This window comes from Microcebus murinus, chromosome 21, assembly GCF_040939455.1.
Source record: "Microcebus murinus isolate Inina chromosome 21, M.murinus_Inina_mat1.0, whole genome shotgun sequence".
NCBI classification, from domain to species: Eukaryota; Metazoa; Chordata; class Mammalia; order Primates; family Cheirogaleidae; genus Microcebus; species Microcebus murinus.
In genome coordinates, this window is record NC_134124.1 from 7,252,468 (window position 1) to 7,276,561 (window position 24,094).

The 24,094-nt window shown below is 43.5% G+C and overlaps 1 protein-coding gene across 3 annotated transcripts in view; it reads right to left on the minus strand.

The window, feature by feature from the left end:
* SIL1 (SIL1 nucleotide exchange factor) overlaps window positions 1-24,094 on the minus strand; it is a 217,325-nt gene that overhangs the window by 123,055 nt on the left and 70,176 nt on the right. The gene's annotated exons all lie outside the window — the stretch shown is intronic.

Sequence of the window (24,094 nt, forward strand, 5' to 3'; positions counted from 1 at the left end):
CTTTTCTTTTTGTCATTTCTCTGACAAATAATAGTGAAGTCAAAAACATCACGAAACATTTTCAAAATCCACAGCATTCCTAGTCAGTTGACTGGCTGACAATAAAGTCTTCCTATTAAGTGAGATTTCATTCCCCATGGGAACACATGCCCCTGTCCTCAAATGCCAGGGCTGAGCTCATTCTATCTGAGAAGCAGAGTCTAACTTCTGATGCCAGCTCCACTACCTCACCCAGCTCCTGTCCATCAGCTCAGTTTCTAAGAACAATTTCTGGGGCAATGATGGGAAGGATCCTTCTGAAGAATTCCACTTCACATATGCCTGGACGCCAAACTATTCCAGTGGGACTCCTGGCTAGACTGCCTACTGTGGCAAATATGCCCAGATTGCTCCCTAGCCCCTTTCAAGTGAAGACTTGCTTTGGTCAACCGTCTACTGTTCTCAGCCCCTGCAGGGTCTGCCTCAGTTACAGAGAGCTACTCTGCTTGAGGTCATGACCTTCTGGAGCAGCCTATAACTAGAGACTGAACCAGGCTTGGGTATAAAAATCTAACCATTTTGGCCCAGTGCAGGGCAATCTGAAGGACAATACTCATTGCAGAACTTCTCATCGGGATGGTCAAGGCTTCATCAGGCTTGCACCCAAGTTTGACTTCTTCTTCTGCCCAATCTTGCTTCCCCCCACCTTCATTTCATAGGGGTTGATCTTCAATAAATATACTTAACTCGAACCTGTATCTTAGCATCTGCTTCAGGAGAACCCAACTTACAACACTTACCAAAAGCTTTCAAAACTTGTGAAGCTGCTGCACCTGTGGGTTCTGTTTGTGGCAGAACCCCAAGATCTGGTATGACGAGACCACCATCTCAGAAGGAAACAGAAATAGTAACACCCCCTCTGTGACTATGTAACATATGCAGGACTCCTCAAAAGACCTTTTCTAAACTGACTAAACAGGTAAAGATTTAAAGTTTCCAGCACCACCTAGCAATCAGAACCATGTTTTCTAGTTGGCACACTCTACTCCTCTACTCAATCACTAGTTTAGATCCTCCACCCTTCCCTTGAACCTCTGACTCCCCACTCTCACTGCAGGCCTGGCCTGCACCATAGAGCAAATAGAAACTATCAGATGGGGTCTCCCCAACTTCCCACTAGCAAATGGATGGAGTCCACCTTTTCAAGAACCTTGCCTGTTACCCATCTTCTCTCCTAAATCTTTCACAGGTCCCTATAAACTAGAGTGTTTCCATCAGCATTTACAGTCTCCAGTGTCTTCCCTTCTTTGTTAAAAAAGACATTGAGTCCATCAGTAGATAAATTGATAAACAAATTTATCCATATAATGGTATTTCCATACAATAGAATATTATTTAGCCATAAAAGGGAATGAAGTATTGATACATGCTGAAACATGGGTGAACTTTGAAAACTTTATGATAAGTGAAAGAAGCCAGACACAAAATGTCACACATTGTATGACTCCATTTATATGAAATATCCAAAATAGGTAGATCTACAAAGACAGAAAGGAGCTACATGGTTGCCAGGGGCTAGTGGATAAAGGAAAGAGGAGTAACTGCTTAATGGGAATGGTATTTCACTTTGGGGTGATAAAAATGTTTTGGAATTAGATAGAAGTTGATGATTGTACAACACAGTGAAATGTATTAAATGCCACTAAACTGCTCACTTTAATTTTAGTTGCTTCTCAGCCTTTGGATCAAGTATAAAATAGGTAATTTTGTATTATGTGAATTTTACCTCAATTTAAAGAAAAAAAGACATAAAGAAAAAAATCCCTAAAACCCTTATGGGTACACTTTTGGGTACCACTTATGGGTACCACTTTTTCTTATCTCATTTCTTATACTGACAAACATCAAGGGTTATCTACATTTGAAGTCTCTATCTCCTCACCTCCCATTCACTCCGAAGCCCACTTCGCTCTACTCCCACGCAGTGACAACCGCTGATGTGTGCCACTCCTCACACCTCATGAGATCTCTTGGCAGCACCTGACACAGGAGACCAGCATTCCCAGTCCTCAAGCACTTAGCCCTGACTTCCTTGAGACTGTGCGTCTCCGATTAGCTCCTACCTTTAGAGTCTCTCCTTTGCCAGCATACCCTCTTCTACCTGGCCTTTAAGAGTTGAAATTTCTCAGGAGGCAGTCCTTGGCTCTCTTCTGGAGCTCATCAGTTCTCATGTCTCTAACTACCATCTAATGATACACACACACACACACACACACACACACACACACGCAGAGGAGTACACAGAAATAAAACTAGAAGGACCTAGTAGATAATAAAACATATTGCAAAGCCTCTATAATTAAAATGGTTTGGTATTGGCACATGAATAGACAAAATTTCTGATGGAACAGAAAAGAAAATTCAAAAATAGACTCAACTGCATATGGAAATTTAGTATACAATAAAAGTAGCATCTCAAATCTGTGGGGAGAGGACAGACTTTTTAATAAACAGTGTTAGGATAACTTAACAGACATATTGAAAAAGATAAAATTAACTCCATTCCTTATGCCTACATATCAATTTAAATTCCAAACAAATTAGATATTTAAATGTAAAAAAATGAAACCATATGAATTTCTAAAGAAAGCATAGGTGACCTACTCTATAACCTGGGGGTAGTAAATAACATTCCTAATTATGATTTGAAATTCAGAAGTAATAATAATATCAATAAATTTGATTATGAAAAAAATAAAAATAATTTTATAAAAATTTTAAATGCAAGGGAAAATACCACAAGCAAAGTAAAAAGACAAATGACAAACTGGGAAAAGTACTTGCAACTTAACATGATAGACAAAGTGTTACTAGCCCTATATATAAAGAGCTTTTAAAAGTAAAGGAGAGAAAAACCAACAATCCAGTATAAAAACAGGGCTGAAGATAATGAACAGGCAGTTCACAGGAAAAAAATATATAGTGCCCTTTGAGTATATGAAAAGATGTTCAACTTTGCGCATGAGAAAAGAAAAATAAAACTATAGTAGTATACCATTTCTCACTTATCAGATTGGTAAATACGCTTCGGGTGAGACTCGGAAATGGACACTTGCATACACCGATGCCGGGGATGCAAAACAGTACAGCCCAAATAGAGGGGAATTTGACAACATCTAAGAAAATGATAACTGCATATACCCTTTGACCCAGAAGTCTGACTTCTAGGAACTGATTGCATATTTTGGTAACAACCTGAATGAGCTTAGAAGTAGATTCTTCTCTAGAGCTTCCAGAAAAGAACACAGACTGCCTAACTAACACCCTGGTTTCAGCTATGAGACCCTGAGCAGAAGACCTAGCTAATCAGTGTCTGGATTTAGGACCTACATAAACTATGAAATAATAAATGAGGTAGTGTTTGAAGCCAGTAAGTTTGTGGCAATTTGTTTCACAGCAGTAATTTGCAATATAGCCCTACAGATAGGAGAAAGGGTTCACACTAAGACCCAGAGAGAGGAATAAGTGGGCTGTGTGGGATCTCAGGCCATCTAGTATAGCTGGAACAGCAGGCAGGCAGCACTAGGGACTTACATCAGCTGATGTTCTCGAGGCCAGACTCCTTGCCTGAGTGTGGGACCAGGAGGTGAGGATAAAGCTCAAGGAGGGAGTCGCCAGCAGGCTGCATTGCTGGTTGGTAAAGAGTATATGATCACTGAGACTTCAGATTTACCCTCAATAATCTCTAAGTTCTTTTGTTTCTTTCATTTTCCCCTCTTTTTTCCCATTTTCCTTTCCTGGACACTCAGACTAACTTTAAACTGTATGGCCTTGAAAAAGAAAAAAAAAAAAAAAAAAACCTTAACAAAAAGGCAGCCAGTTATTTGGTACAAATTTATCCTTTGTAAGTTTTCCTTTTATATAAGTCTATTTCTGCAGATAAATTGAACCCAACTGTGATATTTAAATAGTTTTAAGAAAGTACATTCTGTTTTACTTGCAAAGGGAGGGGACCCTTGGCCTCTGCCTTAAGACAGGCAAAATGGAAGGGGATGCAAGATGCCATGCCTATTTCTCTGTAAAAGGAATCTAGCCCCAGGCCCAGCCCAATTCCTGTAGCCCAGCAGGGAGTGGCCCTTTGTTTGGAAAGCACCACAGGTGTTTCTGGCACAGAACCAAAACTGCTAAATCTCTGGGCTCAGGACACAGGGAACATGAAAACAACAGGAAATGGAGAGTGCCAGACATAAGGGAAATATCTTTTATCTTATATTTTGTTGCTCCTGATGACTGTTCAGGCCTCAAATAGGCATGACTCCATTCTTTGGGAAATGTATTCTATAGAAGCTTTAAAATATACTATGAGATTGCTATGGTTTGAATATGTCCCCCAAAGTCCATGTGCTGGAAACTTAATCCTCGATGCAAAAGTGATGAGAGGTGGGACAAGGGCTCTGTCCTCATAAATGGATTAATGTTGCTATCATGGGAGTGGGTTTGTTTTTACAAGAGTAGTTTGTTACAAAAGCAAGTTCAGCCTGGTGTGATGGCACACACCTGTAGTCCCAGCTTCCCAGCTATTTGGGAGGCTCAGTCAGGAGGAAGGATCATGTAAGCCCAGGAATCGGAGGCCAGCCTAGGCAACTTAGTAAGACCCTGTTTGTGTGTTTGCGTGTTTGTTTGTTTGTTTGTTTGTTTGTTTTAAAGGTGAGTTTGGCCCTCTCTCACCATGTGATGCCTTCTATGTTACGACACAGCATGAAGGCTCGAAATAGATGGAGGCCCTTGAACTTGGACTTCCCAGCCTCTAGAATTGCAAGGAATAAATCTCTGTTCTTAATAAATTACCCAGTCTCAGGTAATCTGTTACAACATAAATGGACTAAGACAGAGAATCAAGTTCCAAAAACAGGTGGTATTGAACAGGTGCTGCCCACAATCCTCAGAGCTCAATTAGCCCTATCTCTCTTCTACACTAACCCTCTTTCTTGCACCTGAAAAGGTGCTGACACTACAACTCTCCACCCAACACCACCTCCATAAAGTATCAGAGGGTCATAAGACCCCCTGGCATGAGCGCTGAGAGTAAAAGAGATTGGTCCTTCTTCAGGATGTTCAGTGCAAGTCTTCAAAACTCCTTCCCATCTCTCATCCATTACACCATCATCCACACATTTTTATAAGATATTTTTGAATCTATATTTTCAATCATGTATTTACTACTCACTATGTGAGGTAGATTTTCTTTAGTTTGTCCTAAACTTAGTCCCCTTGTGATCGAGCAGTGTTGTCAGGTTCTACTGAACAGGATATGTTGAACCAGTCCACATTCCCACTATCTTCACCCTGCAAGTTTTCAGTGCTTGTTACAGAAAAGCTCAATACATATTGTGACTAAATAAATTTTCCTTCTCTGGCTTTACTCATTCTTCAAGATCAAAGAATCCCAATGCTTTTCCCACTGTCCTCATATCCACACATACTCCACATCTGTCAAAGGCAGAACCAGAAGCAGAGAGAGTGTTCCTCCTCTCAGGAAGCAGTTCTAGATTACAGATCCAAACATGAGATGGGGAGGGTATCTCATAAACCAGCCCTTGCCTGCAGGACGAACAATTTCTGCCAGGAAACTAGTAAATGATGCTATTTATTTGCTCCTCCTGCTGATGGGGCGAACACATGGGAAGTGTGTACAACCTCCCTCCAACCTGACTCTCATTTCCATGCTGAGCAAAAATAGAAAAGAAACAACAGGAAACATTTCCACCGTTTGAATGAGAAACCACTGGATGTGTCAAAAGAGAAACACAAAATCTTCACACTGCTTAACGATAAAAGAATGATATAGAAAAATTCATTCTTTCATTTATGAACAAATATTTATTGAATACGTGTTATGAGCCAAGCACAGTTCTGGGACCTGAAGATCTAGATGTGAGCAAGACAGACCAAAATCTCTCTCTTCTCAGAGCTAACACTGCAGTGTAGAAACAGACAATAGACATCATAAGCAAAATATATATTAATAGAATTATAGATAGTAAGTGCTAAGGTACAAAATAAGGCAGGGAAAGGAATATGAAATGTTAAGAAGGAATAGAAATTTTTTTGAGAGTGGACAGGGAAGGCCTCCTTAGGAAGGTCACTTTTGTTTTTTGGAATAATTTTAGATTTACAGAAAACTTACAATGATAGTACAGAGAGTTCCTAGAATTCCTGTACACTACTCACCCGGTTTCAATTCCCCTAACGCTATCACCTTACATTACTATGGCATATTTATCAAAACTAAGAAATCAACATTGGTACGTTACTGTTAACTAAACTCCCTCCAGATTCCTCACGTTTCATCAGTTTTTCCACGGCTGTCCTCTTTCTGTTCCGGCATCCAATTTAGAATACCACATCGCATTTAGATGTCACATCTTCCCTACTCTGACCGCTTCTTGGTTTTTCCTGGTTTATCACAACCATGACAGTTTGAGAAGTACTGGTCAGCTGTTTTGTTTTTGTTTTTTTAAGAGATGGGGTCTCACAATGTTACCCGCCTGGGCTGGTCTCAAAAGATCCTCCTGCCTCAGCCTCCCATCGCTGGGATTACAGGAGTGAGCCACTGTGGCCTGCCTCAGTGGTCCTGTATTCTGTAGAATGTCCCTTAATGTGGGTTTGTCTGATGTCTTTCTCATGATTAGACAGGGGTTATTGGGTTTTGAGAAAGAATATCACACAGGCAAATGCCCTTGTTCTCTCATCATATCACAGGGTACATCACATCCACATGACAATACTGGTGATGCCACCTCTAATCACATGGCACCCTTGGCCATAGATAGCAACTTGCCAGGTTTCTCCACGGTAAAATTATTAATACTATTTTTCCCTTTCTATAGTTTATTCTTTAGAAATGAGTCACTAACCCCAGCCCACACTCAAAAGATTTAAGCTCCACCTCCTGGAAGGGAGAGTACCTACATATATTATTATAATTCTTCTGTAAGATTTATCTTTCCCCTATTTATTTATTTAGTCAATTATTTATTTATATGAGTTCAGACTAAAGTATGTTTATTTTATATTTGGGGTTATAATCCAATCCAATATTACCTGACTTATTTTGTTGCAAATATCACTCTAGCTTTGGCCATTGGAAAAGAAGGTTCTCTCTAAAGATCTAAGGGAAGTGTAGCTTGCCACAAAGCTATCTAGGAAAAGAGGTGTGATGGGCCTGGTATGATCAGGGAACAAGAGGGAGACCAGGGTAACTAGAGGAAAGGGAACATAAGGGAGGGCAGCAACAAGTGAAATGACAGAGGTGATAGTGAGCTGCATCATAGAGCTATACAGGCCATGGAAGGGACTTACTCTTACCTTACGTGAGAAGGACACCAAAGGATATTTTTGAGCACAGGAAGACATGGGAAAAGGATTGCTGGCTGCTGTGTTAAGAACTGACTGCAGGCGATAATGGCAGGAAGAGGGAGGCTAGTTAGAAGTCTACTACAATAACCCAGGTGAGAGATAATGGTGACCTCAGGGGTGATGAGAAGTAGTCAAATTCTGGATATATTTTTAAGACAGCTATTAAGATTTGCTATCAGATAGAATGTGGGGCATTTGAGAAAGAAAAGAGTCAAGAATGGCTGTGAGGATTTTGGCCTGAGTAGGATAGAGTTGCCATTAACTGAGGTGGAGTAAGTTACAGGAGCTCAATTTTAGACATGTTCAGTTTGAGATGCCTATCCAAGTAGAGGTGTGTCTGGTAGGCAGATGGATCTGGAGTTCAGAGAAGTCTGGGTTAAAGATTAAAAAACCCAGAGTCATCCTAGAGCCGTTAAGATAGAGATATAGATCACCAAGAGTGTAAGTGTAGATAGAGAAGAGCTAGGACTGAGCCTGGGGGCACTCTGGCACTGAGAAAAGTCATGGCCTTCTTACCTGCCCTTTAATCAGAGACAAATTTAGCAAGTCCTTTCTCATCCACTGTGTACCAAGGACTTCTCTGGACCCAACTCTTGGGACTCTCAATATGTAACCTTAACTCTCCCTGGGCTCTGTGCAATCCTCCACCCTCAATCTGCTCCGATACTGCTATACACCTGGTCACCATCATAAGACAGTCATTATCACCACAATCTCTTTGCAAGCTGTTCCTCCCACCTGGAAAACCCTTTCCATGACGCCTAAACAAATGCCAACTTTTTCAAGCCTCAACTAATATTCTATCTTCTCTCTGAAATTTATCTAACTACTCTGACTCACAGTGAATAAGTTTCTCCTACAAAGCAGCCCTAACGCTCCAATGACTATAAGCCTTAAACCTCTGTAACACCTGTTGTCTGTACAATTAGATATATATTACTTATTGACCTGTGTGGCTACTTTTGTTTTGAGACAGGGTCTTGCTCTGTTGCCCAGGCTAGAGTATAGTGGCATCATCATAGCTGACTGCAACCTTAAACTCCTGGGCTCGAGCAATCCTCCTGCCTTAGCCTCCTAAGTAGTTAGACTACAGGCACTTGCCACTATGTCCAGTTTTGTTTTTGGTTGTTTTTTGTGTTTGTTTTTGTTTTGGTTTGGTTTTTTTGTAGACACTGAGCCTCATTATGTTGCACAGGCTGGTCTCAAACTTCTGATTCTCCTGCCTCTGCCTCCCAAAGTGCTATGATTATAATAGGCATGAGCCACTGCGCCCAGCTGTGTGGCTAGTTAACTTTATCTATAAATACTATAGGTTTCTTTAAGGAGAACAGCACATCTACCTTTTCCGTTCCCCCAAAAATAGCCTGGAACAAACACCTACCATAGAGCAAGGGCTATAAATGTATGTGAATTGTTTCACGTCAATTCTGTTATCTAATCAGTCATTAAGCTCCTTGAGAGGAGGGCCTGTTTTGTATCTCTTCCACTTGGTACTGGGTTGGATACTCAATAACTATTATTAAAGAGGTGATGACAATGTAAGGTCCGCAAGGACCTTACAATCTTGGCACAAAACAATGAGAACATGTGGGAAGAAAAACAACAATGAGAACATGTGCTCTGCACACACATGCTGCCCTGTCTCACCAGAAGCCAGCTATTTTCCAGTCAAAGCAGCACCCAGGGACCACACAGAGAGGAAATCCCAGGGTATCTGATGTTTGATGCAGAGTGAGAGATACTCAAAGCCATGGTGTTACCTGGACAGCCCAGAAAAGAGGTTGCCCCAGCTAACATGCTGCGCAAAAGAATCCGAAAAGATAAGCACCTCTACTCTGGCTTATCCTAAGAACAGAGTCAGAGAATATATAAAAATAAATACAAGGATGTTCACTGAATAACTACTTAAAACAATGAAAAACTGGCAACTACCTAAATGTCTAACGATAATAATCAATTAATATGATTTGGTATATTAATACAATTGAATATATTAAAGACCAGCGCCTGGGAAATGTTCACTTTATGCCTAATTATGTACAAGAGGCTCTAACTTTCAATCTTCATTTCCAAAGGAAAAGTATCAGCCTCAAAATAGACTGTACAGTGTAACTGCACTTTTGTAAAAACCATAATGTTAATTTTAAATCTGTGCAGTTAGATTTGGATGATTTTTTTTGTTGTTTTTGTTATTGTTTGCCTTTGTGCTTTTCTGTTTTCCAAGTATTCTGGTTTGAAAACATACTATTTTGTCAGCAGGCACACAAAAAAAGCCATTTTCAAACAAACATGTAAGAGCCAAATTCTCAGCCATCTAGGCATCTGACTGCTAGAAGGCTCCTACTTCCAAATGTAAAATGCAAGAATCCTAAGGTCCAGCTCCCACCTCTTATTCCTTCCCCTTTCTCCCTTGCCCTTCTCCCAACACCCAAAACAAAATCAGTGAAACTATAAGACTAAGAGCTTCTTAAGGAAAAGATCCTGTCTTGTTGACATTTGGTCTCCCACCCTGGAATTTTCAGCACCCTGTTAGGTGCTTGGTAAACACAAAAGGGAAAAAAGAAGATGTAATGAACTTATAAGGCAAAAGATAACACTAATGCAATGACATCACCCCACCAGGAGCTACCCCCTCCAGCCTATTCTAGGTCTGGTCCCTTTCTCTCCTATCTCTGAGCATCACACAGGCCCGCCAGGCAGCTCTTAGAATAGACAAACTGCTGACACTTTGCACCACAGCATTCATCTTTTGCCTTTTTTTTCCCCTTTCCTTCCTTCCTCTTCTTAAAAGGTGATCTTGCCTTTCAGCTGTGCTGCATTGAACCAGCAAGCCAGTCAGTCTGCAGAGAATCATTGAGAGAATGAATTTGAATAATAAAAGCCAGAACAAGGCAATACCTTGGAGAGAGACTTGGTGTAGTACCTTCAATTTAGAACCTCATTTCAGTGGCTAATGCAGTCGTTGGAGACATTAGCCTAATTTTTGCCAGGAGAGTCCAACAACACAGCAATACTAAACATGGGCACAGAGGACCCTGCTCATCTCAGAGACAAAGCATGGAGAATGAAATTAGCAGCACTGCACTGCTGGTGCAGAGGAAAGCAAATCCTCACTCCCCTCCCCCCATTCATCGCCAACCACGTTTAAAATGAAAAACGCGGGCGTCTGTGGGAGTCAGCACAAGCATGAAGTTCAAGGGAAGCCAGGACCCTGAAGAGGTTCCCATGAGGCACTTATGAACTATGGGAAAGTTAATTTCAAAGGATATCCAATAAATGCAGCCCGACAACAGATCTTGTCATTGCCAAGCCCTATTTGCTGCATGCCTGGGAAGCCTCCAGAATCTGCAGGCAGGTCAGTTCGCTGGCGCAGGAAATAGGGAAGGAAGCCCACAAAGGCTATACTGTAAGGGAAAGGCTAAGCTCTAGACACATCTATACAAACTGGGGTGGGGTTCCTAAAGCAAGTGCTTTCCAATGGCCAGGCTAAAAAGAAGCCACATCTAGTTTGGTCCAGATTTGTCCTAAGTCCCTCCCTATGTGTTAGTCTCCTTGCTACAAGAGCTGAGCAGCTCAGGACCTTTCCAATTCCTGTAACCACATGGCTACGTGAAAAGGATAGTAGGAGACTGAGAGGAAGCCACAATATCCCAGGTAGCAGACTCTGCAGGGCCTCATGGCTTCCTCCTAGACTGTGCCAAAGGTGAGTCCAGCACGGGTCTTCCTGGCTAGCCAGGCTGAGAAAGGTACTCCTTTCTCTTGTTCTAACAGGTTAGTGGCCCAGCTGGCTCTCTTCTCTGTTCCTGCTGGTTTCTCATGGCCTCTAGTTCCCCAAAGTCCCATTCTGAGCCATACTCTATTATTCTGGGTTTTTCTAATGTTCTAGGGATGGGTCAGAAGACAGCAACACGTCTTCATAGCCAAGCATTTTCTAGAACCTAATGCTCCTTATCCTCTGTTCTCCTCCACCAGAGGGCAAAGGAGAGCCCAGTGTCACCAGTAACTCACTTTCAACAGCATCATAGCCTCACCAGCACTAGGCTGGAGGCCTCGATGACCTTGACATGTCAACACTATAATGACAGACACAAGGACAGTTATATAGCCATATCCTATTAGTGGGCTGGTAGGACTGCCAACCTTTGTGTTCAAATGGATTCCCAGGCAGACTGTGGCGCTTAAGACCAAAGCACTCTGCTATGCCCTGACTGTACTTAACACAGCAGTAGGCGCATGGCAAGTACTCAAACACCTTAGGTCTCCCCACCAAGTCCCTGGGATGTGAGACTGCCCTCTTTTCCTTATAGATTCTAAAACCCAATCCTAGAGGAGAAGCAAGGCGGTTGCTGGGGAGGAAAAGCAGGAGAAAAGAGAGGCTGGACACCCCAGACTCCACCCAAGAGGCATATGCAATGAGGGGAGCAGAGCAGGGATAGGGAGGCAGGACTTGCTCTCCATACACACAGTCTGCCTGCCAAATTTTATTGGATGGCAAGAATCCTAGATCCGTGGGAGAGGATTGAGTCATGTTATGAATCTCCTTTTTCTAAGCAGCATGTGAAAAAACTCCTCCATCTCAGGAAGGGAAGGTAGAGAGGAGGGGGCGATATGCGGGGAAGGTGGTGGTCTGCAATTGGCATTTGGAAGCACAGATTTCATTCTAACGCTACAGCAGCCTCCACAAATTACAAGGGGTCCATTCTGGAAGAAGCTAGTCAGGCCAAGGGGCTAGACTGTGGCTTTGGATAGAGCCAGCATTACCACTGCCATGCAACTGCTATCATTGCAGTGTTGATAATTTCCCTGTAAGAAGCAAATCTTCCCATAACCATAAATCAATCCCTCACTGCAATTTTAGAAATCTATCCAAAAAACAAATTCAGCTATTAACATACACTCTCAATGCTCCGCTCTAGACGCATAATTAGGGGAGATTCTGAACAGTGCCCTTAGGCAGGCCATACAAGAACAGGGTAGAAAGGAGTTATATACACTTCGGAAGCTCATTTAGAGAATGGGCTGTGCTTAATGCATGCAGGCCCCGGAGTGCAGACACTCCCTCCCAGCCGCCTGCTCAGAGGCAGGCTGCGAGCCGCGACACTGGCAGATGGCTGCCCCAGTAGCAATCGTGCACACTCCAACGGCTGCCTCCTCCCGTCCACCCTTGAGCACAGGCTTCTGCTCCCACAAGGGGCGGGGAGCACTGGCAGACATTACCCCCAAAGAATAGTGCCTTTCCCTAGGGAAGGTAAACATTTCCATCAGAAGGCAGAAGCCGGCACAAGGCAATTTCTCTTTGCGCAGGGAAAAAGAGCCACAAACATAAAGTTGCTCAGTCAAAAAAGACAGATGATCCCTGCAAGCTGAGTGGTGCCAAACTGTCTGTAAAGGGTTTGCACATCCATCAGCACAAGTGGCTGTCGGGGGAAGAGAGGGCAGAAGCATAGAAGGCCCACTCAGGGTACAGGACTCTCTGGGCTCAGAAGCCCAGGAGAGGGGAAGCTGGTCATCTTTTCACCGGGGCTCTAGTCTGAGCAAAGAGGCAGAAAAGGTTTCATTTCCAGCAGGTGGAAATGAAACCTCCTCCTCTCCCCTAGGTGCTCCCAATCCTCCCAATCCATACCCAAGATCTGTCCACTTTAAGCCTCTGCATTCATAAGCTTTCTTGGGCAGTTTACTGTTCAGTCTTGAGCCAGCCACTTCTCCCTACTGCCACCATCCCCCACTTTTTTTTAAGTCACGTGTGACTAAAAGAGAAATGACAGTTCACTAGTCTTATGCCTAAAATAACCCATAGAGAAGTATGGTTTATGAACTCCCCAGTAATATAATACATAATTCAGAGCCCAACCATTTGTCACAGTATTGAGTAATCCACATGCATCCCAAGGGTCTGACAATAAAATTTGTAAATCAATAGCAAAAAGCAGTACACCTTAGCCACTGAGTTAAAATACAAAGAACATTTTTTAGCATTGATTTTTTTTAACTTAGAAAATATGGGCTTCTTGGGGTAAATGCTTGTGAAAGAGTTGTGTACAGAATGAAAGACTATACTTTCCAGAACCCCCCGAAAGCTCACTTCAATGCAAAAATAAAAACTCCAAGACTCACATTCTTCTAATGATAACAATGACACTCTTCTACAAACCCTGCTATTAGCATGACAGGGATGGCCACATCAGTCACAGGAAAACCATATGTACCTTTTATACTCAAGGAAAGCAAGCAAAATATCTGCTTTGTGCAAGAGCAAGGCACTTAAAACAGGAGAGAAAATAATAAATTATTGCAAAGCTGGGTTTGGACTTATTTTTCTTTCTTCTGGATGATCAAACAGTGAGCGTAGGGGTAGGCATCTCAATCCACAAACATATTGCCATAGTGATTGGTACTTAGGTAGAGGGATAAAAACAAGCAAAATTTCATTAATATTCCAAGGAACAGAGAAACAAGTGGCCTGATCATTCAGCCCTACAGAGAATCCTAATGCCAAGTACGCAGCTTCCTCCTCAGTCGCTGTACAGTACTGCTGCAGGATCAGACCTGGGTGTGTCTCCATTGTTGTCTGACCAATTATCTGCCTGGAACTGACCTCTCCCCAGGATGAAGTGTACAGGTGCTAGAGAGGCAGGCATTGGGGCCCCTTAATAAGGGCCCTCCCTCAGACATGGAAGGTGAGACTGAGCCAGGTGTTAATGGGTATGCCCTGATCAGGTTCTTCTTTACCTAGCAGGTCTACATTAAAAAAAAAAAAATTTCGATATTAACTTACTTTAACTTTTTATTTTGAAATAATTTTTCTTTATTTTTTTTAAAGAGATAGGGTCTCACTCTATAACCCAGGCTATAGTACAGTGACACAATCATAGCTCCCTGCAGCCCCGACCTCCAGCACTTAAGCAATCTTCCTGCCTCAGACTCCTGTTGAATTTTGGATTTATAGAAGAGTTGCAAGAAAACTACAGAGTTCTCATATACCCTTCACCCAGATTCCCCTGATATTAACATCTTATGTAACTATAGAACAATTATCAAAACTAAGAAATTAACATTGGTACAACAGTAGTAATTAAACTATAGGCTTTCTTCAGGTTTCACTAGTTTTTCCACTAATTTTTTTTTCCTGTTCCAGAATCAAATCTCGGATACCACATTGTATTTAGCTGCCATGTCTCCTTAGTCTCCTCCAACCTGTGACAGTTGCTCAGTCTTTGTCTTTCCTGACCCAGACATATTTGAAATGTACTGGTCAGTTATTCCACAGATTATACCTCAATATGGGTTTGTCTAATGTTCATTAATTTTTAGTTCAACAATAGCAACTAACATTGAAATGTAATTATGTACCTGGCATTAAGGAAATACTTTTTACTTCATTTGCTATCTATCTATCATATTTATTGAGACAGAATCTTGCTGTCACCCGGGCTAGAGTGCCATAGCGTCAGCCTAGCTCACAGCAACCTCAAACGCCTGGGCTCACGCATCCTCCTGCCTCAGCCTCCCAAGTAGCCAGGACTCCAAGCACGTGCCATCATGCCCCAGCTAATTTTTCTATTTTTAGTAGAGACAAGTCTTATTCCTGCTCAGGCTGGTCTCGAATTCCTGACCTCAAGTGATCCTCCCACCTCAGTCCCCCAGAGTGTTAGGATTGCAGGTATGAGCCATCATGCCTGGCTACTTATTTACTAATTAAAATAACTCTCTTGGCTGAGCTCAGTGGCTCACACCTGTAATCCTAGCACTCTGGGAGGATCCTCCCACTCAAGGTGGGAGGATTGCTCAAGGTCAGGAGCTCGAGACCAGCCTGAGCAAGAGCGAGACCACATCTCTACTAAAAATAGAAAGAAATAAATTGGCCAACTAAAAACACATAGAAAAAAAATTAGCTGGGCATGGTGGTGCATGCTTGTAGTCCCAGCTACTTGGGAGGCTGAGGCAGGAAGATCACTTAAGCCCAGGAGTTTGAGGTGGCTGTGAGCTAGGCTGACACCACAGCACTCTAGCCTGAGCAACAGAGACTCTGTCTCGAAAAAAATAAAATAAAATAACTCTCTTAAGTAGGTATTATTGCCACCCCTATTTTACAGATGGGGATATTTCATTAAGCTTTCATGGCTACCAGCTGTAAACGACAGAGCTGAGGTATGCACCCAGGTAGATTGACTATACAACACTATACCGTGTGCTATATTCAAGGCACTTTAACAACCAAATGCCAAAATACAACTTGGGCTCTGCCCTCCACTCCCCCTCTTGCTGAAGTACAGGTCTCATTGAAGAAATGGCATTATATAGGCTTTGTCTTTTTTTCCAAAGGAGAAATTTTAATTTTAATTTCTAAGTTCTGCCCATACAACCAAAAGATAATTTTTCTCCTGACAAGAAGCACCTTTCTGGACTAAGGGCCAAAAAAAGACCACTGTTCTCTTGAGCCCTCACTCCAGACTGGCACCAGGCAGAGGCACACCACATGAGCATGTAGGTATGCTTAATTCAAGAGATCTCTCTTCCAAAGGCTTTGCAGGTATACACAAAAATAGAGATCACAAAATTTTAGAAAGTGAGGGGAAAAATCCTTCTGGGATTGCTTGCTTTCCATGTCACACCCAGAAATACCCAATGATGAGCAACACTAGCTGGTACCTCCTTCTTTAGCATTAGGCTCTTTGGGAAAGTTGAGGCACAAACCATTCATATAGTACAGAGTGTGTATGTGTTAAGGGACAGGGCTGTGGGAGACAGGCTGGGAAGAACTCCAGCTGCACTCTAGGATTTGTTTTTAATGCTTATGACTTTAGATCACTCAGTTCCACAGACTTGATTTTTCCCAAATCCCCTCTCTGGCAATGCTAATGTGTTTTCCTCTGGTTCTGACTGATCAGCGAAATACGTGGCTGGATGTATAGCCTTGGAAGTCATTTCTTTGATGCTAGCTGAATTGTGAAAATATTCCCCAGCTACACAACTCTCCACCTATCCATCCCTGCCACCTGCCACTCAGCTGCAGGTATAGGCCACTACAGCAAGGGAGGAAAGGAGGCAGAGAAGGCAGGCTGCGAGGGAAGGGAAAGGGAGAAGGGCTGAGAGCATGATAATGAGGGAGACAGAAAAAGAGCATTCTGTTCAAACAGCCACTTTGGAACCAAGACTTTCATTGACAGGCATAAGCAGAGTTAGATGAAGCCAACAAACAGGTGAAAAGGTCTTGCCTTCCTTTAACTTGTCTTCCTCTCACTTCTCTTCACAACAATGTGCATCCTTCACCACCACCACTAGGATGGACTCATAAATCAACCACTTCATCTGGCTGCCTCTATTACTGCCAGCTTTGTAAAATTTCTCCTTTGAAATCTACCATTCTAAACCTATCTCTAAGGTACCTTCAGTTAGCTATTTTGATCGAATACTAGAAGCTGAAATACTAACAGACTTTAGGAAACAATTCCTCCATCCTCTCTATCTGCAACTCAACCCAGTGGGAATCTAAAGCCAGCTAACAGCCCTAAAATCACACTGCACACAGGGCCACTTACTCCACCATGTTTAAGGACATCTGGCTCTATCCCTAAGATCTAACCTAGGAAACCCAAATGGGACAGATTGAATAATTCTGTATCCGCTTGAATAATTTCCCCCTCTCAGTGTCAAAGGCCTCCAAAATTCACATTATTCTGTTCCCACATAGAGTTCAAATAGAAGTGCTTTCAGGTAATAACCCCGCAGTTTCTATCTTCAGAAGAAAGAAAGGAAATCCTGGGAAAAGCAATGGGATCTGAGGCCCCTTCACCAATGGACCACAAGCTCCAAAAGAAACCAAGAGAAAATGTAACCACTCCTTTATGGGGCTTCTTAAGGACTGAAATAATGTACACAAACCACCTAGCACAAGGGGATGTAAAAAAAAAAAAAAAAAAAAAAGTTAGCTTTTCTCCCTTCCACACACAACTGCTACCATGTTTCCCCAGAAATAAGATCTACCCATAAAATAAGCCCTAGCAGGATTTCTAATCATTTGTGCAATATAAGCCCTATAAGACCTAGTGCTGGGCGTGGCTACGCAATGTGTCTGCACAACCCATGCATTTCGTCGCGGAGCGGTAAAGAAGACAAGCAGCCCTTCTCATCTGCCCCATATTGCTCGACATGAGAGACTGGGCCCAATGGTTCTAAAGGAAATAGAGTTGCAAGAAATTCAGGATGGAATTTGGGGTTTGGAGAGTCATGATGATGTTCCAGAAGAAGACAACTATATTTGAATAAATGTAGATTGATGTATCATACTTAAAAAAAATAACACATCCCCTGAAAATAAGCCCTAGGGTGTCTTTTTGAGGGAAAATAAATATAAGACCCTGTCTTATTTTTGGGGAAACATGGTAGATTAGAATTCCTGGGTTCTTCTTCCCCTCTGTCATTCTTGGCCATGAGATACTAGACAACCTCCTCATCCTCTGGCCAAAAGACTAACTTGGCAAAGCCAGGAAATGATAGAATAGAGATTAACATGATGATGTTTATGCTACATTTAGAGGGCTCCTGGGGTTGGGGGTAGGGATATTTTTCCCCCCCCCAGGCAAAAAGAACTTTTGCAAATATACCATATTACTAGTCCATAAAAACTCACCTCTGCCTAGATAAACTAATTATGATCACAGGTAATCAAATCTAAAAACTTTTTAATCCAAAGTAATGGTCCTCTTCTTCCAAACAACTGCATTATACAAACTATAAATGGACTGTTCTGGGAATTAAAGAAATTAAAATAAAACTCAATCTTTCTTTTCCCAAATCAACATATTATAGGAAATAAGGCAAGACCAACAACCTATGAGTTTATGAATAACAAAACCCTGACATGAAGAGAAATGTATCAGCCTGATTGGCACCCAAACAACAAAAGGCTCACATAGCCCCCTGCACAGAAAGCCCTGCTTCATTCGGGTTCTTTCCAGGCCTGCCAGAAGATCAGTGGCTAGTGGTGTGTCACCCCCACTCTGTCCCTGGACATTCATAGGGGCTTCAAAGAGTCTTCTTGATATTCCCTGTCTTCAGAAGAGGGAAGGTTGGAGTAGGTTCAGAGAAGCTTCCATAAAGCTCCCTAGCTTACCATTCTGGCCTTTTTCTCACCAAGCCTCATAGGCCAGATGGACAAAGGGCTCTCTCAACAACCCAGAGGCAACCCAACAATCCCTGGAATCATCTGTCCACCACAATGCCAGTTATCCCACTGCTCAGATTGCTCAAGAAAGTCACCAAACCCACTGGTCCTGGCCCACTGCAAAGTCAGGTTGTCAGATGTCAACTGGACCCTTCCTGATGCTGGGTGATGCTTAGTTCTCTCCTCTTGGTTGTCCAAGCACATTCCCCATAGGGGTTTTTCCTAACCTTCCATTTCTCAAGCACCCAGCTGAGCCCCTCTCTTTTATCACCCAAGGCAGAAGCCCACCCTCAACTTGGCTCAGAAAACTGAAGACATCTAACAGAAGCTTCTTCAATTTCTCTCTATCTCTCCTTTCTGTTCTTGTATAGCCTCTGCTTCTAAATTTCTAAGTCTCATCATATTCATGAAGCCAAGACTGCTCGTATGCCACCTAGATAACTTTGCCCCAATAACAATGTCTCTGAGATTGTATTACTAAATCTTTCTGTCAACACTGATTCCTTTCCCTTCTGCCTTCTGACATATACAAAGCCTCCCTCCATGCAGCTGCAATGACGCCACCCCTGGGAAGCCTGTCCTTCAGGGCCTTCTGTGTCCTCATAGTGCCACGTTCTTGTCTGGGGTCCTCCTACGCCATAAGCCCAGGTGGGCAAGCCTCTGTCATGCCCACCATGACATCCCCAGCATCAAGTACTATACTTGGATCATTGTAGGAATTCAACAAATAGAACACAAAATAAATAAGTTTTTTGATGTGGCTATCTCTGAAATTACCATTTTAGTTCTCTTCTTCCATTTACTGTCAAACTCCTTAAACCCAGGAGTTTACATCATCTTTCTTCATTTCCTCATCTCCCAGCACAGGCCCTGGTTGGCCTCAATGACAGACTTATAGGTTACACTTACTTTCACCCCTTTACATCTACTGGCTTGTCAGTTCTCCTCATCTCCCCTCTCTCCCTCCTACCGTCCCCTACACCTTGGAAAGAGAGAAGGCTGCCCACCACCACCATCTCGTTATCCTCTTACACATCCCTGCCTCTCTAGCCAAGTAGATACACTCTCACTTTCAGGTCTCTGTTCATGTTACCCACTTCCCCCACCCCCCATCACTCCTGCTTCCTACTTTGTCCTCTTCTCTACCAGTCAAATATTATCTCCCTTTAAGTTACAGACCAATTCCTACCTCCAAGGCTCTGACAAAACAAGAATGCAACAAGTTCTGGGAGAGGGCCTCTCATTTTAGCTCCAGCCCAGCCCTTAAGAACTAATCCCAGCCCTGTTTAGTCCTAACCTTGGAGATCGCCTGGACTGTCTTAGCCAGTGGGCAGAGGCCAATGTTATAGAAAGAATATAAGTCAGAGCTACACAGGTTCTTTGAACCAAAGCCAAGTCCTTGGCATGACGGCTGGAACTGGTTTTGACAGCTAGTTTTCGATCAGCCCTACTTGGGTGTCCGACCTTTGAGAGGCTATACCACTCTGCTAAGCACTCCTGATTAAACCTTGAGAGAACAGGTGGATGGAAGCAGAGGCAGGGGAGGAGGAGGGCCTTGGAGTGAGCATTAAGCATGCAAATACTTGTTAGAAAGAGGATGGCCAACAACTGCTCTCCCTCACCACCCAAATCCACAGAATGCAAACTGGATCCTGGCTTGCTCCATCTGGGTAATGAAGGCCAAAGTCTGGGCTGAAATGCTCTGGGGTTAGTGCAGAACTTAGCTAACCAGCTGCAAAGTGGCCTAAGTCTTGGCAGCATCTGCCATGGAGGCTGTAGGCCTTTCTGCCCTGGCCTCCACTACTCCCCTAGGGGGCTGTGGGTTTGGCTACTGAAGGACAGTGGTTATCCATGCTGGATGGCTAGTGAAGAGCCCTCCCTACATGAGAAATGAGGTCTGAGATACTAAACTGTCCTCATGGAGCCTTCTGGGGCCTTCATGTATTCCAACCCACCATCCTTCTCCTTCCGAGTACAGGCCAATTTAAAGGCTCAGAAACCGCTCCTATAGTCCTCAAGAGACCTGGCATCCTGCCCTCTTGCAAGTGGTTCCCCCTGACAAACTTGTATTACACCAAGGAGCAAAGGAGATGCACAGAATGGAGAATGCTTAACAAAGGCTGGGAAGGCAGCAGTTATAGTGGTTGAGGCCAGAAGTATAGTTAAGAGAGGAACAAACACAGTCCTTAGGAAAGCTCCAGAACACTTGAATGGCCTCAAAGTAGAAGGACTGTGCAGAAGGAGGTAGTACCAAAGATAAGCTCTGTTGTATACTTCATCCTGAAGTTACTAGAGATAGCTACTTTTATGCAAGAAAGGAGATAGATCACCATACCACCACATAAAGCATACTGTTTCCTCTATCCAGCCTCTGCCCCACTTTTTCAGCACTGTGCTTGAGCAAAGGTGAAAGATCATCCAACAGAAACTCCTGGCTATCCTCCTCCCTCAGGCCCTTACCTCCTGGTGACACCAAAGTCTCACTGCCTCACTTAGAGGAGACACAGGGACTTAGGTATGAACTTCCCCCTAAACCAATAACCCTGCTCTCTCCCACTGCACATGGGCCTGGGTGAGGGTGGGTGCTGTGTGATTATATATGAAGGATGGGACAGAAAAGTATCATACTCTTGGGGACGATCCTGTGAATAAGATGATCTCAAGGAAGAATGCCTCTAGGCTAGAAGACACAGGAGGGGAGGTAGGGTTCTCTGCCTCCCAACCACAGATCTGGGAAGGGGACAGAACACACTGGGAGCTTTGCCCTTTAGTCTCACCTCAATTGCAACTATGGTATAATAAAAAATATATCAAGTCTTTGTTCCTGGTTCCTGGCACAGTGCTCCTAAAACCCTTGGAATCTGCTGAGTGATGGGAGTATCGTGTTATTCACAACAAACTCCTTTCTGGATGAGGAATGATCTCCAGAAAGAACCACCCATGATAAGAGAGTTGGAACTTTCAGCCCATCCCCACCTCAACCTTGGGGGAGAGAAAGGAGACTAGAGATTGAGTTCAATCACCAATGGCCAATGCCTTAATAAATCATGACTACATAATAAAACCTCCATAAAGGCCCCTAAACAATGGGATTCAAGGAGCTTCCTGAATTCCACCTGAACTTGAGGGCTGGTGAATACACTGACGTGCTGGGAGGCTGGCACACCTGGAGAAGGCATGAAAGCTCTGTAAGGCTACCCCACCCACACTCCAGTACCATACCCCTGCATCTCTTCCATTTGTCTGTTACTGAGTTGCATCCTTTACAATAAACCAGTAACTGTAAGTGAAGTGTTTTCTTGAGTTCTGAGAGCAATTCTAGCAAATCATCAAGCAAGAGGAGGAGGTTCTGGGAATCTCCAATTTGTAGCTGGTTAGTCACAATTACAGGTGGCAGGGACTTGCAACAGCCATCTGAAATGGGGGCAGTCTTAGCCTTTTAACTTGTAGAATGTGACACTAGTTCCAGGTAGATAAAGTCAGAATTGAATTGAATTATTGGATACCCAGTTGGTGACAGCAGACTGAAGAACCACACAGCCTCTCCAAAGCTGCTAAGAGCCAAAGGCCCCACAGAAACAGTCCCACAGAGTCACCCAGACCAGTCAGGTGCTCCTTCAGACAGATGCCCAGGGCCTGCAGGAAATCAGACTCCTCTCTTAAATACTTGAAACCAGAGTAGTTGGTCTACTATAAATGAGGTTTTTAAAATTCAATTCCCTCTTATTGCTCGTGCAGATCTGAAATGATCTGACCAGATGGCTGGTGCTCTATAATTCTTGGATTGCTCTCATCAGTTGTTGATGATTTGGATTTTTTTCCCTCCTCACATGAATGTGTTCCTGCACGGGCTTCCTGCGTGCTCACATCGAGTGGGCTCTTTGTGCTAATACCAATATTCCAGAGACTCTCACAGCCGCCTGGAGTCAGATCAGGTCAATAAGGAGCCCGGGCTGAGCCTGGCTGTTCTTCCCTGAGCACACGGGGCCAACGCGCAGCACTGGCTAATGGGCAGCATGAGGAGGGCTCTTCCCAGGCTGCCTCATCACCACCACCACTCCTCCTTTGGGTACCCAGGGAAAGGGAAGGTTCAAAGGTGTATTTTTTTAAATGACAACTATAGCCACTTATTGAATATGGCCTATGTGCCGGACCCCGCATGAAACATTTTACATATGTTAGCTTTGTTTCATTCTCATCTCTGAAGTAGATATTTTTATCCCTATTTTTAGATAAGGAAACTCAGATTCAGAGATTTTGAGCAACCTGACCAAAGCCACACAGCTCAAAAAGAGAACTACCGGTGGGGTTAGAGGTTCGGCATCATAAAATCTGACTAACTTCCCCACCAAGATCTCAGAGTTAAAGGCCCTGGCCTTGCCAGACCATCCTTTGTGCCCTCACTAAGCACAGGACACTTCCACCAGGATATCCAAAACCACTTTAGGTGGTTTTCTTTTTCTTTACTTTTTTTTGTCTCTGTATCCTCTGTGAGACTATGAGCTGCTAGAGGGCAGGGGCCACTTTCTTTTTGCTACCCAGGAAGACAGTATGGCACAGTGGTTAGGAGCTGAGGTTTAGAGCCAGACAAAGCTAGGTTTGAATTCTGATTCTATCACTTATTGGTTATGTGGCTAAGTCATTTCTTCTGAGACTCAGTTTTTTTCTGCAAAAATGAAGATAGTTATAGCACCTGCATTCCAAGGATGCCTGGCAGAGTCCATGCTCACTAAATGCGAACTATTATCTATTTTCTCTGGCTATGATTACAGTGCCTGGCACAAAGTAGGATCTCAGAAAATGGCCAGGGAGCAGAAGCTCCACCAAATCTGGCTATGACCCACATTCTGTAATGACAAGTACACAGGCACAAAGTCCTGGTGTTCAGGGGTTCTCAGCCCCAAGACAAATTCCTCAGTTCCCTGCCCAGAACCCATAGGATCTGCCAGCAAACAGCTTTCCTCTGCTTGCTTGAGAACAGCTGACGCTGAATCCACACTCAAATGCTTGCTGTGCCTCCGAAGGTGAGGCAGATCCCAAAATAAACCAGGAGAGAGAGAGACAGGAAAATCACTTCTAGGAACAAGTGGCTCCCAGTAAGGATGCTGACAGTAATAACAGAGGCAGGCAGACTTCAGGAGAGTGACCTGCAGCTGTTCCAGGGCTCAGTGGCTGGGGCCCAATTCCCATCTGGCCTGGCGGGAAGGCCCACAAAGTCATGGGTTGGTCCCCTGGTGCTCCAAGCTGCAGCAGGCAGTCTAGAAATCTGCCTTCACATGAGCCCATCCCACAGCCCTGTACCCTCGCTCCCCCCCTTGGAGGTCTAAGGACAACAGAGTTGCCATCCTCCCTTCAGAGACCTAAGGGGACAGAAGGCATTGAACTGGGGTCAATAACTGTCAGCATAACTTGCCATTTTCTTAAAAGTCCCCAAAAGAGATGCTACCATCTTCCTGTGCTACATCACGTACTCTCAGGCAGAAAATGCTCTGCTAACCCCTTCTGCTCATGCTTAACCTCGCTCCTTCATCA